We start from the raw sequence: 16,243 nt of genomic DNA on the forward strand, positions 1-16,243 counted from the left end.
TGCACTCCGTATCGATGCGCGTGCTACTGCCCGGTGATGACACGGGTGTGTACGCCTTCAACTTTCGTTGTTTTTGTGAATTGACTACCATGGATTTATCTACCGGACGAAGAAATACTGCCAAGTAGTGAAGGTACGTGAGTACTAGCTGAACCTTGTTTTCTTGTCATATGTACTTAACCTAGCAGAGTTGCTCTCGAACTTCGGTCCGCGTAAGCGGTTAGCCCTAACGTATTCAGTGACCCGCTTTGTGCGTTGCGCAGATTTGTCGGTAGATCTTTGTACTTGGCTGCTGCGTGTGTAAACAGAATCAATTCTCGTGCAATTTCTAGCCCGGTGTTTGGTGAAGTGTTTGTGTCCTGTCCTGTTTTGCTAGCCGAATGTTTTGATATAAAATGAAATAAGGGAAGCTGGAGAGTGCGAATAGTGCGTGTGCGACTATAAGAGTGTGTATGCATTAAACGCACATCGTGTACTTTTAGGGTGATATGCACTCTTGGTTTTTGTTTCGTTTCTGCAAATGCAATTTTTTTTTCGTCATAATAGTTTTCGGTTAAAAAACGTGCGCAATATATCGAATGATTGCCGTGCGTGTAGCATTACAATAAACTAATAAATCGGGTGATTTCTGAGCTTACAGCATTAATTAAAATGCTATCTGGATGCTTTTTTCGCGTTTCCATTGAATGTTCAATCTTTTCAAACGCTCAGTTTGTTCTTGAAATGTTTGAATGAACAACGTGTATGGAACCCGAATTTATTTGTAACGTCAGAACTACACGCATGTCGTAACTGGTACACCCGGCGTCAAAATAAGTCGGGGCACGCGAGCGCGTGGCAAAATGCATTGCCGCGACATCTGACGTTGCACTTCTGGTCAACGTTGCTTCTGGTGTCGAGACATCGATGTGCGCGTGCGCGTCCAACCACGCTCGCTAGCCTTTTACTTCGCTTCAAATGGTAGCGCTGATCACATTCAGAGCTTGGCGCCAGGGTTCACTTTCTTTGATCAACATGTCTTGCTCGTACAGGCATAGAGAAAGAAATACTGGTAAGAGTGGACACTCCCATAGAGCCCTGCGGCCGAATGACTGTACTGTAGTGTAGCGCACCGAGCGGACGGGTAGCCAAACTACTAACCATACTTTCGTTCACTTTCGGTTTCGCGGACACCGATTTTGGCGAGTAGTTTGAAGGACTGGAAAGCGCTGCTCACGGCGACGGGCATTGGTACGGTATTCGGACGCGTTCATGCAATAATTAGTGTTTATTTGAATATACCATTCTAAGGCTTAGTGCCCGTATGCTTTTACAAAAAAAAAAAAAAAAAAAAAAAACCTTTTTCTGAAAACGTGAAATTGCAATTTACAGTACCACTCACACTTCGTTAAGAATTCTGTCGTGTGTTCACATGTTGCCGAGCCGCATAAAAGAGACACATCATAAATGAAGAAATATTTATTGCATGGCACTAAACGGAACAAGTTCAAATTGTCATCATTCTTTGCATCACACATATAATAATAAACAGTGAGTAATACACAACAGAGAGAATACACAGTAGTGAGAGGAAAATACGTTTCCAGGAATGGAAAAAAATGCACAAATAAAGGTATCACAACCACACAAAGGATTTTTTCTCCACGGTAATTGAAAATGCAGAAAACCCAGAAACTCAGCCATCCACAGGTTTAATTGTATCTACGACACCCTCAGACTCTGCGCGCTGTTGCAGTCATACAAAAATATCAACCATAACATAATCTAGACACTGGGATACTTGCAACTGGTCACAGCCACTATCTCCGCAGAAAATTTTTTTAGTCTGGCAATTTCTCCAGTTAGGATGTGAAAGAAGGAAAAACTTAGGCTTTGATGGCCTCGCTTATTTGATGAACTCTATGAGATATATTGCCTCCGGGCAACTTCAAATCAGTAGCAGTAATTGAACAGAAATCCCATTTGTGTGGAGATTGTGGGCCTCACCTTTGTAATGCAGTGCAGCCTGCCAAGGTGCCCACCATGGGTTCGAGCGAGCCAAGCCGTAAACGGCCGCGGCGGCCCTCGCCACGAGTGCGCAGTCACTCCGTGAAGACGAAGTAGCTCATCAGAACGTGGTTTTATTCCGGGTAATCCACGGTACAGCAACCAGCCCTGGTATTACACTCCTAGCCCTGGGGCAGAGAGGGGGGGGGGGGGTGTACCCGTCGACCGTACGCTTCAAGCCACAGAGCCCGACGCGCAGGGAGGGTAATCGGCAGCTCTTGTTCCAGTGGCGTAAGCCACCGAAACGCTGCAGGTGATGGGCCCGGCTATGACCGGAACCGACCACCAACCAGACTGACTGAGAAATCCAACTCCCGGTACGTTCGCCGACCTCACGGAAGTGAGAAAACGGCGGTCGATCAGGCCGAAGCGAGCGAGCAGCGTGCAAGCACGAAGTACCTGTCGGAATCGGCACCCAGCCAATCTCTCGCGGGTCCGACCGAAGCGCGCGCCCGCCACCGCGAGCCCCTCGGCGGGGCCACTACGTCACGCCCCACGTGGCCCACGGACCGGCGCGCATTGGTCAGCCCGTACCCCCTTGCAGGGAGAGGGCGCGACTCGGGGAGAGGGGATCGCGGGCTACGTGCTTGCGTAATTAAGATCCCCAATTAAGATCCCCACAAGATGCACACGCAAAAGGTTAACAGGAAAAAAATCAACTTTCTATTGGTTCCTTGCAAGGGTGCATTTTCCCAAGAAGCCGGGTTACCTTCCTAAAGCGTCGCCTTCCCAGTAAAGGCAAAGGGCCAGGCGGGGATATTTTAGGTACGTGCACGTAGTCAACCGACAGGTTCCAGGCTCGATTAAGGCACATAAATTCATGCCTTCCGCTGTCAATACGAACAGTCTAATATAAGAAACAGGGAAGCAGTATATGCTTCTCGTGTATGAGACAATGGTGGCACATTACAGAATCCCATGAGCATTTGACAACGTAGGTCCCAACATGGTTCTCGTCATCTAGGCCAGTCCGACAACAGGCGGCACGTACGGTGACAAACGACATTTAGCATGACCTCTTACCCTGGAAGTCTTCATCATGTAAAAGGGTTTTTGTGTATGTACTGTTTTCACAATATTACAACCAGCAGCAACAATAATTTGCGAGTGGAGTTTAGAGACTGTATACGCTGTTGTTAGTGGTTTTAATGAGATGAGGCATGTCAGTAATAAAAAACAGTTTGTTCCTTGAGTCAACGATAGTCTTTTCAGTGGTCACGCCTTATTGAGTGCCGAGACTTGCGTTAGATTTTAGGTGCTATTGGCAAGGTTCAATAGATGGAATACAGTTGCGGTATCCATCAGAAGCATCAATAAGGCAGCAAGAAGCATTGCAGGCAGTCATCAATACAACTGAATGACTCTGGGAGAACAGTTGGCACGGCCACTTTTGTGAGTCCTGTGAGGGCACGATTCATGAAGTGCTTGCACCATGTTTGGTCTGACGAATGCAGCTGGCTGGTTGGCTCTGTCTTGAGGGCACCTGCAGACCTGCACAGGTGATAGGTGATATAGTACACAAACTTCTTGCAATGACAGATGATATGCGAATAGTCTGTAAATTTCACTGCAACTAGTATTCAAGTATTGCCTCCAGTGCATGCCACCTATATAAAACGCAAGTTCTCTTATTGTATTTAGCAATCATGCGGTCAAGCTATTAGCAACACTAAAAATATGGGTCTTTGTAATTTCGCAACACTGGTTAGGCACATTCTTAATGCAATTCAGCTATTGTTTGGGTTAACAAAAATGATAACGCTGCTCACATAGCCTGAATTGCTTTGTCTTTTTTTTTGTAAAATCAGGACGAAGAGCGATAGCGAGCTGAACGTTAAACAAACCTTTTGCCCCACGGGCTCGCGAAAGAAACGCATCCCGAGAATGGGCACCTGGCGAAAGTATATTTGGGCGCTGTGTGGGCACCATGGCAAGCAGCAGTGAGCGTCGTACTGAGTACTACTGACCGCCAAAGGCCATGCCTTAAAAATATATGACAAGAAACACACAGTTCCGACTGAATAGGTGCAATCTGCGCAATACATGTTTAATGAAACTAGCCAAATTATGACCAGAGAAAGGAGAGCAAACGCTTGAAAAAACGGCAAGTGTGGAACAGTTGTATGCAATGCCTGCGATACCGGAATTGATATACGATGTAGAACGAAGACCAAATTTGAAGGTTTCAATGCACTGCGCACTCACCCCGCCTCGAGCAAAGCTGTTATCTCCGACGAAAGACGCGTTTTTACCGTACCTGACGCGCCAAAGCGAAGCGACGAGCGCGCGTTATCGGCGTCGGCGAGCGGGATCGCTTTGTACGCAGGAAGCTTGGTATGCACCCATGTGTAAAACTTACGATGAGTGTACGGCTGCTGGTTATGCCCAGATAAGCCAAATTAATGCAGATACGGCTACTTTGCCGTGTACGTTAGCCCGGACGGCTTTGCAGCGCATCACGGCCATAATACATAATAGCAGTAACAGTTGGCCAAGCTAGCAATGGCTAGCTAGTATAATACAACGCAGCCTGCGGCTCACGTAATTCAGTGCAGCGACAGCGCGCAACGCCTGCTTCGCCTACGGACCGCCGGCCGGCCGGCCACTTCCGCAACTCACCGCCGTCGTTTGCGGCACGTAAACGCTACGTGCGACGACGGGCGCGTACCGCTGGCATCCCTCAGCGCTAGATAAAACGGTACAACCAGCCTAAAATACCATTACGTACGGCTAAAAAATGGTGTCTTACGCCTTTCCGGGGCGTTTCCAAAGCGCTTATCCTAAAGACGCAGCACTAGCTATGCCTGATTCCCTGAGGTTACGCAGTGCTCGCTGCGTTTGCAGTACAAGGAAACGTAAATATGATACGCCACACCAGCACTTTAAAAAAGAAAGTCTCACCTTTCGTTCAGGATGCAAAACCGATGTCGCAAAGAAAGCGCTAGGCGTTTCCTTCTCAACAACAGAGGTTAGCACGAGGCTGCAGAAACGCACGTGCAAACGCAGCCGAAAGAGCCAAATGGCGGCTTGCGCTTGCGGCTTGGCCAGGCTTGGCGCAAAAAAGCCACAAAAATTTACATTCACAGCCATTAAAATTACTACACAAATAAAAATGTGTAGTCTAATGTGTAACAAAATTTTAAAAGTATAATATTGTGTGTTTGCTTAATTTAAATATATAGTTTTTTACCACTTGCGCCGACTGCCGGAAGGTGCGCGAGTCAGACCACTCGGCCGCGATAAGCCCGTGTGTCCACTCTTCTAATTTTTTTATTTCTCTATGGTACAGGTGCCATCAGAAGTAATTGGAGCATGGGAGCTGTGGCCGAACCGCATAGGAGCGCCGTGCCTGCCGACGCCGATAGCCCCTGTATACTTCTCAACCCACTTCTTTTAACGTGGCTTCGAGCGTTGTTCGCAGCATACTGGTCTCGGTGATGGTGCTGATAGCAGACCCACCTAAAAATACCAGAAAAAAAAGGGCCCGTCTCCCCGCGAGGGGGACTCGAGTAAATGCGTCGCATAGGGGGTGGGTGTATTGCGTTAACGTTTAGTGTTTGGGGAGTTGGTGGTAGTGAATGCGTTGTATCAGCAGCTTCTTGACGTAGTTTGAATGAGTCAAGGATATAAGGCGCGTTCGTAGCATTCCATTCTGTGTCGGCTTTGTGGCGCAGTGGGTAGAGCACCATGTACATTGCGTTCTGCCCGCAGGGTCGAGGGATCGAAACCAGGCGCCAGATAGTATTTTTTTTATATAGTGTAGGGGGAGGGGTGCGGACCTGTTGTTGAGAGCGAGGAGAGTAGCGTGATGCGGGAGAGGAGGAGTGGGGGAGAGGGCGCACCTGGAACGGCTGTTGCGGACGCCGAGGCACGCAGACAACGCCGGGTGACATCGTGAGTTAAAGAAATGCTCTGCATTTAAAAATTGTCACTTCAGATCCCTGCGATTGCGACGCTTCTCCAGCAGCTCGCGTGCGCTGAAAGTGTGTGAGCGACGCTGCCAGATAACCACCTCTGCTATCAGCGCCATCGCTGAGACCAATGTGCTGCGAATAATTGCTCGAAGCCGCGTTAAAATAAGTGAGTTGAGAAGTATAGATGGGCTACACCGTCGGCAGGCGCGCATGCGTGTCCTGCTCCTTTCGTTTACCGCCGGTGCAGCTACACGGCGCTCCTATGCGGTTCGGCCACAGCTCCCGTGCTCCAATTACTTCTGACGGCACCTGTACACGCTTCAGCGGCCGAGGATGAGAGTGAAGATGCGTTGCTCGCCGTGCCCTGCTATCACAGATAACTAATCTTGCCCGTCTCGCGACGACAAAATTGTGTCCTACATATGCTCTTCCACTTCGGTATTTCTAACATCGACGCTGTTCTTGGGCTGGGCTTGACTACAGCCTGTCCTTGTATTGTTTTACGCTCCCTCCGGAGTTCCCCGCAAAGCGTTTGTGTTTACAGGTAAAGCCGACTTTATGAAGATCGGCGGAAGCTTGGTTTTTGTAAGCTGGCCTTCCGACACTGGCTGTTGCGCAGCGAAGCATGGGAATCTACGGAGGGAGTATGATTAAAGAAAACGGCTTTAACTCATGTCTTATTAAGTGTATCCAAAAACAAGTTCAATGAAATTATGCTGATAGGACGATTATACCGCTATGCCGAGTTTCGTTTACTTGTCGTAATTAGGTAGTGAAGTTGTAAATGTTGGATAATTAGTTTGTTGTCATTATAACGCAATCTATAGATTGCCATGTATTGGAGAAAACGGTCGTAACTGCGGCTCCGCGCTGTTTCAGTAGATATCAATCACAATCGGCGGAACGAGTTTTAATATTTTTTTTCGTAAAACGTGCAATTGGTTGTTAACTAACTAAAGGGGGAAATAACCTATTTTATGAAGGTGGGATGAGACTTCACCTTGCACACGTTCTGAAAAAATTAAAAAAGGGGAAACGGGAGAAGAGTTCGGCGTAGTCCTGGGTTTGACAAAAAATAAACAAAAAATTCAGTGCCCTTCCACTCTGTGAAGAAGGGTGACCCTCAAAGCTGCGGTGCCGAGCCTCAACGTGAGCTTTGACTGGGTCCAAGGGGTGCACGAAGCAAAACACGTTTGTTTGTAATTTGCGATTCAGCATAGTTCCTGGTTAATTGACTGAATGAACTTTTGATTAGCTAGAGTTTTCTTCCGGTGGACAAACATGGGGCTGTCCGTTTTCCTCCCGTAGAATCCCATATGTACTGACAGCGGACGAGAATTACACAATATTTACAATTTCGCTGTGAACCATGCAATTTTGAAAAATATAAAACCCGGCTTTGTGTTAGATTTGTCAGAGCGGCTAATGGTCATATAATTTGTTTCGGCATAGTTTCAATGAAACAAGCGTTAGAGCCACTTTATTATGTGATGGTATTCCCTCCGAAGATTGACTTGATTCACTGTTCAGCAGTCGATGTGGGAAAGCCACCTTACAAAGATCAAGCTTACAACGATCCCCTTAATGTCTGCTTCACTTCCTTACACAAATGAATGGCTGGGAAGACATTTTAGAGAACAGCCCTTTGGCGCCCTTCTCTGAGCTCAGCCGCATCGGCGTCGTCGTGACCGAGCGAACGATGGGAAGACCGACGAGTGAAGGAAAGCAAAGGAGGAGAATGTCGCGAAATTGGGAGGGGAGTAGGTTCGCGTGGTGGCGCGAGCCAGCGCTCTCCGAAAGTGTGCGGTGGGGGAAGGGAAGGGGTAGTATGCTGTGCCCGCACGAGGCGATCGACGCTTGGAGGAAACATGAGGGGGGCGTTCACGCGACAATGATGTGTGTTCGCTTAATGCTATGTTCAGACTAAATACGTAACAGCCGTATCGTGCGCTATGGACGTAAAAAAACGGCGTTTTACACAGTTCGGTTGGCTGAGACGTCAAATGACGTCATTACTTAAAGAAATTACGACAATTGCGACAACACTCTGAACCCGGCCTAAGGCTATGTTCCGACTACCGACGTAACAGCCATATCGTGAGCTATGGACGCAAAAAAAACGGCGTGTCACGCAGTTCGGTTGGCTGAGACGCGGAATGACGTCATTCTTTAAAGTTGTTACGACAGTTGCGGCAACAGTCTGAACTCGGTGTAAGACGCAGTTCTTGTCTACATCTTGTCTACATTCTTGTCAACATTGCTCTATTACCGGAGACGATCTGCTGGATCCTAGCCATAGACAGCTTTCCTGTAAAAAAGAATGCAGTATTTAAAATAAGACAGCAGTCCCGTTTCCGTGTATCCTTTGTCAGAGCAGCGCAGAGCGAGCAACGCATCTTCACCCTCGCCCTCGGCCGCTGAAGCGTGTGCGAGCAAGAGGGCTTGCCCAAAGAAAGTGGCCCCTGGCGCCAATCGCTGAATGTGACAAGCGTTGCCGTTTGAAGCGAATGAAAAGGCAGGCTAGCGAGCGTGGTTGGACGCGCACGCGCACATCGGTGTCTCGACACCAGATGTGCAACGTCAGATGTCGCGGCGATGCATTTTGCCACGCGCTGGCGTGCCCCGGCTTATTTTGACGCCGGGTGTACAGTAGTATGAGCAGCGCTGGTTGCGCTTCGTACTCTTACTCATCGCAAACGTAAAGTAACCATTCACAAACTAGTAAAAATATTCAAAAATGGCTGTTAAATTTCTGTCACTTATGGAATTTCCAGCCTAATGACTTTTAGTGTGCAACACACCTTGGTGATCAGAGTAACGCAGCATTTGGGATTTCGCAGGTTTAAGGCAGAGTATGATTCTGGTGTCTGTCCTGTCGTTTGGTAATACTTTACATGTTGCAGGCTGCTGACTGGTGCAACTTGCATTCAAAATGGCTTACTGGTGCGGCCTACTTCAAGGATCGAGGCTGTTTCCTCATCGGGCATCACCTACTGTTTGTCAGTCTATGCAAAAGCGGGTGAACACGTTTGTTTTACGGTTTTTATGGACCTCGTCTTGCTGTTACCTTCACAACGGAATTTCAGTAATCTGAACTCGTCATGTTTTGGCTAGAGACTGTTTAGAATGTGTTTAAGCAGTGTTACACCAGTTCCGTTTTTGGTGACTATTTGTGCAGATTAGATCTTTTCCGACACAACGTAGCACTGCGAATGCTTGATGTAGATTTACAATCTAAACAACACAAGGTACGAGCTGACTCTCATTTGTTTATTGCACACTAAATGTATGTATATACTGAAATTTTGTGGAGATGCAGATGTGCTGCTGAACCTCGAATGATGCCAACCATTCCGAGAGGTTCTTTCAGCCACGGCAGTCATTTTTGGAATAAAAAAAAAAAAAAGTGCCGGTACTTCACTACTGCACCCCCCAGACCAGATATAGCTTCAGTTCGTAGAACCCCCAAGTTGAATTTATAAAGGCAGATCATCCCTCTCGTCAACCGAAGCAGTGCGCGTAATGATAAAAAAACTTAAATATGCATGAAAAAACTTCTGACACATTCAACTAAACAGTAGTGCCCTGCTGAGCATCCCTTCATAAAAGCTTTAAAGGTGTTGTGCCACCAAATTTGTTGCTTGTGCATTCTTTGTTGCAAACGTTTTATAATTCGTTAGAAAGCATGATACATGCTCTCACACGCACATATTCTGAGTGAAAAATTTATTATCGCACGATTCATGTGAACAGGATTCGGTTTCGGTTTCTGGGCGCCGATTCAAGCAGTGACGTCAAAGTGTTGCGCCATAGCCTCCTTTAGTAGGTTATATAGGAGGCTATGGTTGCGCGGACGCTCTGCCACGCGTGTCTACCATGCGGCGCTGCGGTACGTTGCGACTTTACTGCGGCGTCTGCACCTCCACATACGTGCTTCACCACGGAAGTAAACACGCCGACTCGTCACGTCAAGCCGCGACAGCTCCGACCTGGATTCTTTGTCTGCATCCTCGGATGCAGACAAATGAAAACCATGGATTTGCAAACCATAAAAATGCTAAAAAAAACGCTAAAAAAAAAACAAAAAGCTGCCCCCGCCGCGAATCGAACCGGCAACGTTGACCGGATGGGCGGAACGCGCGAGACCACTGAGCCAGCGAACATTTTTTTTTTCTTTATTGCACATTGAACAAACAGTCCCTACAATGTCTACAATGCTGTTCTAAAACGCATCAGTGTCGGTTTAAAACCCGCTCACCGAACTTCGGTTGGCGAAAACTATTATAAACATCGAAAGAAGACAATTCCTCCAATATGGGTAGCCTCCATCTAGTACACCGGCTATATCGCGGAACGGAATCGTTTGTTCGCTGGCTCAGCTTACGTGGCTACTGAGCCAGCGAACAAACGATTCCGTTCCGCGATATAGCCGGTGTACTAGATGGAGGCCCATCCTTGGAGTCGTACGTCGGTGTTTACTAGCTAGTTTACAGAATTCCTGGCTTGTAAACTCACATTTTTTAAATAGCGCTTGCGCAGCAAGGTTCCGCGAAGCCCCCGCGACAGCTTATCGCCATCAACTCTGCTCTTCTGCGAAAGCGCTCGCAAAAATAAGTGTGCCCGGCTGCGACTGCGATTTTGCACTGAAGGGATAGTGCTTGCCGTGCTTTGGTTTTACGTTTTACGTTAAAAACCTTTGCCGATACTGATCCCTTATTACCCAAATTACCCTACGTAACTGTTCTTCTGCACGAAACTGACCTTATATTTTCTACAGGCGAGCCGATCGCACACGCATTCCGGGGTAGCGGCGTGGCCGAAGAGCACGGCCGAAGCGTCGAACGCCAAAATACGGATCGCATTAGCGCTAGTGTTGAGGTGTATGGGCTTCATGGAACTTACTGAGTTTATTACCCTCCAGAAACTAACAAAATAGAGCCGCGTTCATTGCGGCACGAATGTTGTCGGGGCGCAGTTCTCGCTTCTCGGTCGATTGACGACGCGTCGTGCGACCAGTCAGGCGACCGGTTTTGTTGGCGTCTTCGGTCGGCGAGTCAGTCACACCACAGTCACACTATGGCGACTTTCCATCGGCCGACGTGTTTGTGTCGCCGTCGGCGTGGTGTGACAACGCGGTCTGGCAGTTGGCCGATGGGCGTCGCGTCGTCGTCGCCGTCGTTACAGTGCCTAGAATATACTGGCTAGTGTGCTGAGGGCGGGCGCGGAGGTGGCCCCGACCGTGATGACTGGCGGCGGCGCCCGCTTGGGGCGCTGCTGTGCGAGAGGGTGCATGTGCGCGCCGTCCGCGCCAGCCCGCGCAGCGTTCCGCGTGCTCCCCAAGCGCTGGGAAGCTTCAAGTTAGCCGAGTAGCGCGAAGCGGGCGTTTACTTTTTTCGTGTGTTTGGAGCGTTCGTTACAAAACGCCATGCTATATAAGAACTACGCGAGTACTTTTAGAATGCACGCATTTTGCTAAACCCAGTGTAGATAAATGTGTGGCGTAAACTTCGCCGTCTCCTCCCGCCTTAAAAAAACTTTACTTGTCAGTAACCACCCAACCGATTTTTTACTTACTTTGCTTCTGAGAGCAGAAATATCACAGGAAGTTTGAAACCCCTTACCACATGGCCTGCATTCTGCCAGAGATGAAGTGAAAACAAAATAGTAATGGCAAGTATGTCAAGCAAATAACCGGACACTAAAGCAACGTTTGAGATTCTGCGCTGCGCTGCTTATTCTGGGCTGGTGACGTTAGTTTGCGACACTCTCTCAATCAAAGGAGATAAGATAACATGTGCGGCAATATCTGAGGTGAAATAGAAAACATTATTGCAGCGACATTTAAAGCGACACCTTCGATTTGTTTAAAATGAACATCCATGGATATTTGTAAATGTCTCCAAAGGACAGTCGTTGCCGAAGACATAATTAACAACCTACAATTCACCTATTACGGCATTAAATAACTACACAGAACATGAATTATATTTCAGAACTCCTGTCGTAATGACAATAATATTGGCGTTCGAAATCTCAAAGCTATTGTGCTTCACCAGGCAGTAAATTAAAAACATTGTTATATCTGCTACTTTAAATTATCTTTCACAAAGGGCCTGACCAACAATATAAACCACGATTTATTACACGTTAACCAATTCCAGAAGTTTCCTCGTGATTCAACTAACCTACTTAGTAGGTATACCTCAGTGTGATGTTAAGAACTGAAGCACTGTGTTCAATGCAGCATATGTAGAGGCTGGTGTATGCCAAAACAGGTCAACTATTTAACCTGTTTGCCTTTTTGCATCCTAAAAAACAAGCTTTTTCAGCCAAAGCCTTTTTTTCACACCACTTTTTAAGTGCTCTGTCTCAATGAGTCGGGCCACTGGCAAGTGTATGAATTAGATCTAGGCAATCTGGAAACTATAAAAATGACAAAAAATATGAAAACAAAAATCTGTGCAAATGTGCAATAAATTTACTGCAGACATGAAACGAAGTACTTTATTTACAGAACACTGAACACAATAATTGAAAATAGAACATTAAAAAAAACCTCCGTCAGGCACAGATGGCCTGACGGAGGTCCTCAGCCCTCTAAACACTCAGCAACGTAAATTTCAGCACTCTTGTCTATGCATGGAATCGAACAGAGCAAATAGTCCTTACAAATATGGGAATAGGAAAAAATTTATAAAGCAATTAGGAAGGGAGTATGAGAAATGTTGTGAGCAAAAAAAAAAAAAACAACAACAAAGAATTACAGCACAATTGAGAGAACTCTCTGTCGTCGGAAAATAAACAAAAATAAATATATTTGTCTACGCATACATATACACACTTATACATAGTTCTACACAGAAAGAGACGCGCTCAACTACTAACTGCAAGGCAAAGAACGGTAATATGAAAAAAGTGTGGGTATCTCGAACAAACAAATTAGGTACTCACGGAATGAGTCAAATGAGAACTATACACACTTCACACTACTGGCAGCGTCGCAACTTTAGGTGTTTTTGTCGCTGCCTTTGACCTTCTCTTTCCTTGTTCAGGCCCTTAACATAAAACCAATCGGGCTGGAAGCTTTTCGAGGACATCTCAAGTCTTCTGGCGGCGTTCTCATTGATGTAACGTTTAATCCAGGCCCGCCTTCACTTGCTAGTTGCGTGCGTGCGTGTGCGTGTGCGTGTGTGTGCGTGTGCGTGTGCGTGTGCGTGTGCGTGTGTGTGTGTGTGTGTGTGTGTGTGTGTGTGTGTGTGTGTGTGTGTGTGTGTGTGTGTGTGTGTGTGTGTGTGTGTGTGTGTGCGTGCAAGCAATACATTACTTCAACCATTATAGCAACTTCGTTCAAATGTCGTACACCGAAGTATCCTCGCAGTTTGCTGTAAAGATTGGAACTGCTTTTCCCCAGTTCGAGGAGCCTGCAGGCACTGGACATAGACATTGCAAAAAGTATCCGTCCGAGTCTGGCTGGCACATATTTTCCGATAAGCTTGGGCAGTTTATTTCATATGCGAGCAACGAAGGCTGCTCTTCTGTGACAGACATGGCGAAACTTCAAATCCGTGAAAACTTTGAAGGTTCATTCCCAGATGTTTATGTTGTTGTTACATTTTTTTGTGCTTGTCGGTAATGAATTTCACTTGCGAAGGTCATTCAGCCAGCTGAAATTGATCAAAAACCGCTTTGATCAGTGGTGACTGAGAGCTGCCTCGGCGATTTGTCGCTGCTCAGCGTGGGGACAGAGATTCTTAAAAGCGTCAATGGTGAGGATATCATCATCAAACTAGCAAGTGAAACGGAAACGCTTGTAGAAACGTGCAGAACTTTTTATCTATTCCTAATACACGAATAAAAACAAAGCATGCTAATACGTACACATGCCCGATTTCAAGGTTGGATTTCGTCGAAACGCGCGTAAGGTATAGAAAATTTTGTTTATTTATTTAGTCATTTAAGAGGAAAAGAGCCGCATGCAATAGGAATGTGTTTTTTTCTGTTATAAATATATATAGTGCCTGCAAAAATGTAAATCTGTTACCTGTTTAACAGTGAACTATGTTTTATTATTAAAATATTTTTGTGATGTTCGGTATCCATCTCATTTCCTGAAAGCGCCACTTTTTCTAATAGATTTAGCTCCCCGCAGGTTCAGAATATTTTATTAATAAACCATGCAAATTAAATTTCCCGCTCAGTCGGCATATACCATATACTGCCTTAAGAGAGCTTAAATTTGGGTTTTTGGATGAAATCACAAAATAGCCAGGCGATTGGTAGCTTATTTACAGTAAGGATGGGCGAACAGTTTCTCAAAAAGGACTACCTGTTTACTTCGGCAGTGCTTACACGCCGCCGACCAAAGCGTGGGCTGCCGAATACGCCGCCGCGACAGAGGAGCTTGGCGGCTTTCATGCACCCTCTCGCTGAGCAGCGCCCCTTGCGGCCTCTGCGCGCAGTCATCGCCGGCGGAGCCACCCTCTCCCGTAGAGAATGCGCGCGCTCCGCACACTAGCCAATATATTCCAGGCACTATACCGTCGTATCGGTATAGTGTGTCGATACGACCAAGCGACCAAACAAACTGTGGTAACTGGAGTTCACGTTCACGTCGCTCGAGTCGCTAGCGTTGTATGACGTCACAAACTTTGCTGCGCTGGCAATTCACTGACGTCATGGTTAGTGGCGCTAGCGATGGGTCCCGATTTCCAGAAGAGCATTTAGGTAATTTTTAGAAGCGAATTAAAATATATATTAAGCGCTTGCTGTACCCAGCACTTCGTGTTGAGGGTCGTTGCATGCAGAGGAAGCCTACAGCAGGCTTTTTACAGACTTGAAATTTGGTGGCACAACACCTTTAATGACCTTCTGGGCTGATTGGTATCTGCTTTGCCCTAAAATCCTAGCCCCACTGAATTGCTGGTCACGATAGCACGCCCAACAAAGAGGAGGAAATGGGGGGTAAGTGGGCCAAATTGCAATTTTGCCTGTCGCAAGTGGTCAATGCCCATTTCCTTAGCTATATCAGTAATGCATTGTGAGATGCAGAGAGAGAAAAATAAACCTTGGTTCAACACCTTAAACACATTTTCTTCTTCTTTCGGATGCACATAGGGATGTCGGGAAAAGAGCATTGCCTGTTCCAAATTCCTGGCATTATTTAAGCATTTGGGCACCGGTGCGATATTTCGGTGCATATATGCATTCTTTGTGTTGATGAACAGCTGAGAATTAGCACTTAATCTTGACCTGTGTTTTTGCAATTGTGAGCTTATGTCCAATTTTTGTGCTGTTTTCTTTTCATGTTTTACAAGCAGCAATTTGCCTAGTAACATATTCTTTTGCTAGAAAACTTTCAAGCAAGTTCTGGCTTTTCGCAAAATTTATTTGAAAGATTTATTGCTCTGTTTATTAGCGTTGATGGGATTTGGCCATTGTTTTTAATGTAAATTGTGAACACTTTCTACTCAATATTTAGTGCCAGTGTAGGTTTGGCTGCTCCAGTAAGAGCATGAGCAGTAAAGAAAAGGAAATATTTCGCATACATATTTGTGGCTGATGATTATTCTGTGGGCGTGCGAAGTTTGGTTGGTTGTAATTGTCAGGTGACGACTTATCCGTAGCTGTGCACGTTGATAGGGACATTTGAAACTTGAAAAATTACTCAAAAAATTTTTGTTGTCTTCTTTGCTGCTATAAAGCTATAAATATGCATCATGTATTATCCGTACCTGTTGCTGTTCAAACTTCCTTGACAGACTCTTCATGCACAGTAAGCTGTTAGTATAGCTGCAGCTTTGAAATATTTGGTTTAATGCTTATTTAAAAATTTTTGGAAAGAACTCCTTGTTAGGGACTTTCGCGTAGTGTGTTCTAGTTCACTTTAGTTCACTCTAACAGCAGCTTGGGGGCCAGTCGCGCCACCCCAGCAGTGACGTCACCTGGCGAGACCGATCGTCCACGGCAGCTGGGCAACGCCGGAGCGCCCTCAGGAGAGAGCGCTCGCCCTCTCCCCGCAGCCGAAGACGCAGCGTCTCCAAGGCCCAGTCGCATTCCCGTCAGAGCCGCGCCCAGTCCAGAAGACGGTTCCAGGCCAGCCACCGGTCCGAGTCTCGAGGAAGATCCGGGCAACAGGACCTCCAGACCTCCTTTTCGTGGGCGGACAAGGTCAAATAGGGCACGGCGCAAGATACAAAACAGGTCACGCCAGGGCCTTTGCCAGAGCATGTAAACGACCCCAGAGTAGACCAGTTAGTAGCTGAGAATAGACAAAGGTCGCAGAA

At 46.6% G+C, this 16,243-nt stretch overlaps 1 protein-coding gene across 2 annotated transcripts in view; it reads left to right on the forward strand.

The window, feature by feature from the left end:
- The window catches only part of LOC144151818 (uncharacterized), a 60,370-nt gene continuing 44,127 nt past the window's right edge, over nt 1-16,243 (forward strand). For both annotated transcript variants that reach the window (XM_077682959.1, XM_077682960.1), the window contains exons 1-3: nt 1-133; nt 8,864-8,979; nt 15,861-16,160. The gene's annotated coding sequence lies outside the window, so the exon portion shown is untranslated. The remainder of the gene's footprint in view (nt 134-8,863; nt 8,980-15,860; nt 16,161-16,243) is intronic.

This window comes from Haemaphysalis longicornis, unplaced genomic scaffold, assembly GCF_048455015.1.
Source record: "Haemaphysalis longicornis isolate Haplotype H1 unplaced genomic scaffold, Haemaphysalis longicornis Haplotype H1 scaffold_9, whole genome shotgun sequence".
NCBI lineage: Eukaryota > Metazoa > Arthropoda > Arachnida > Ixodida > Ixodidae > Haemaphysalis > Haemaphysalis longicornis.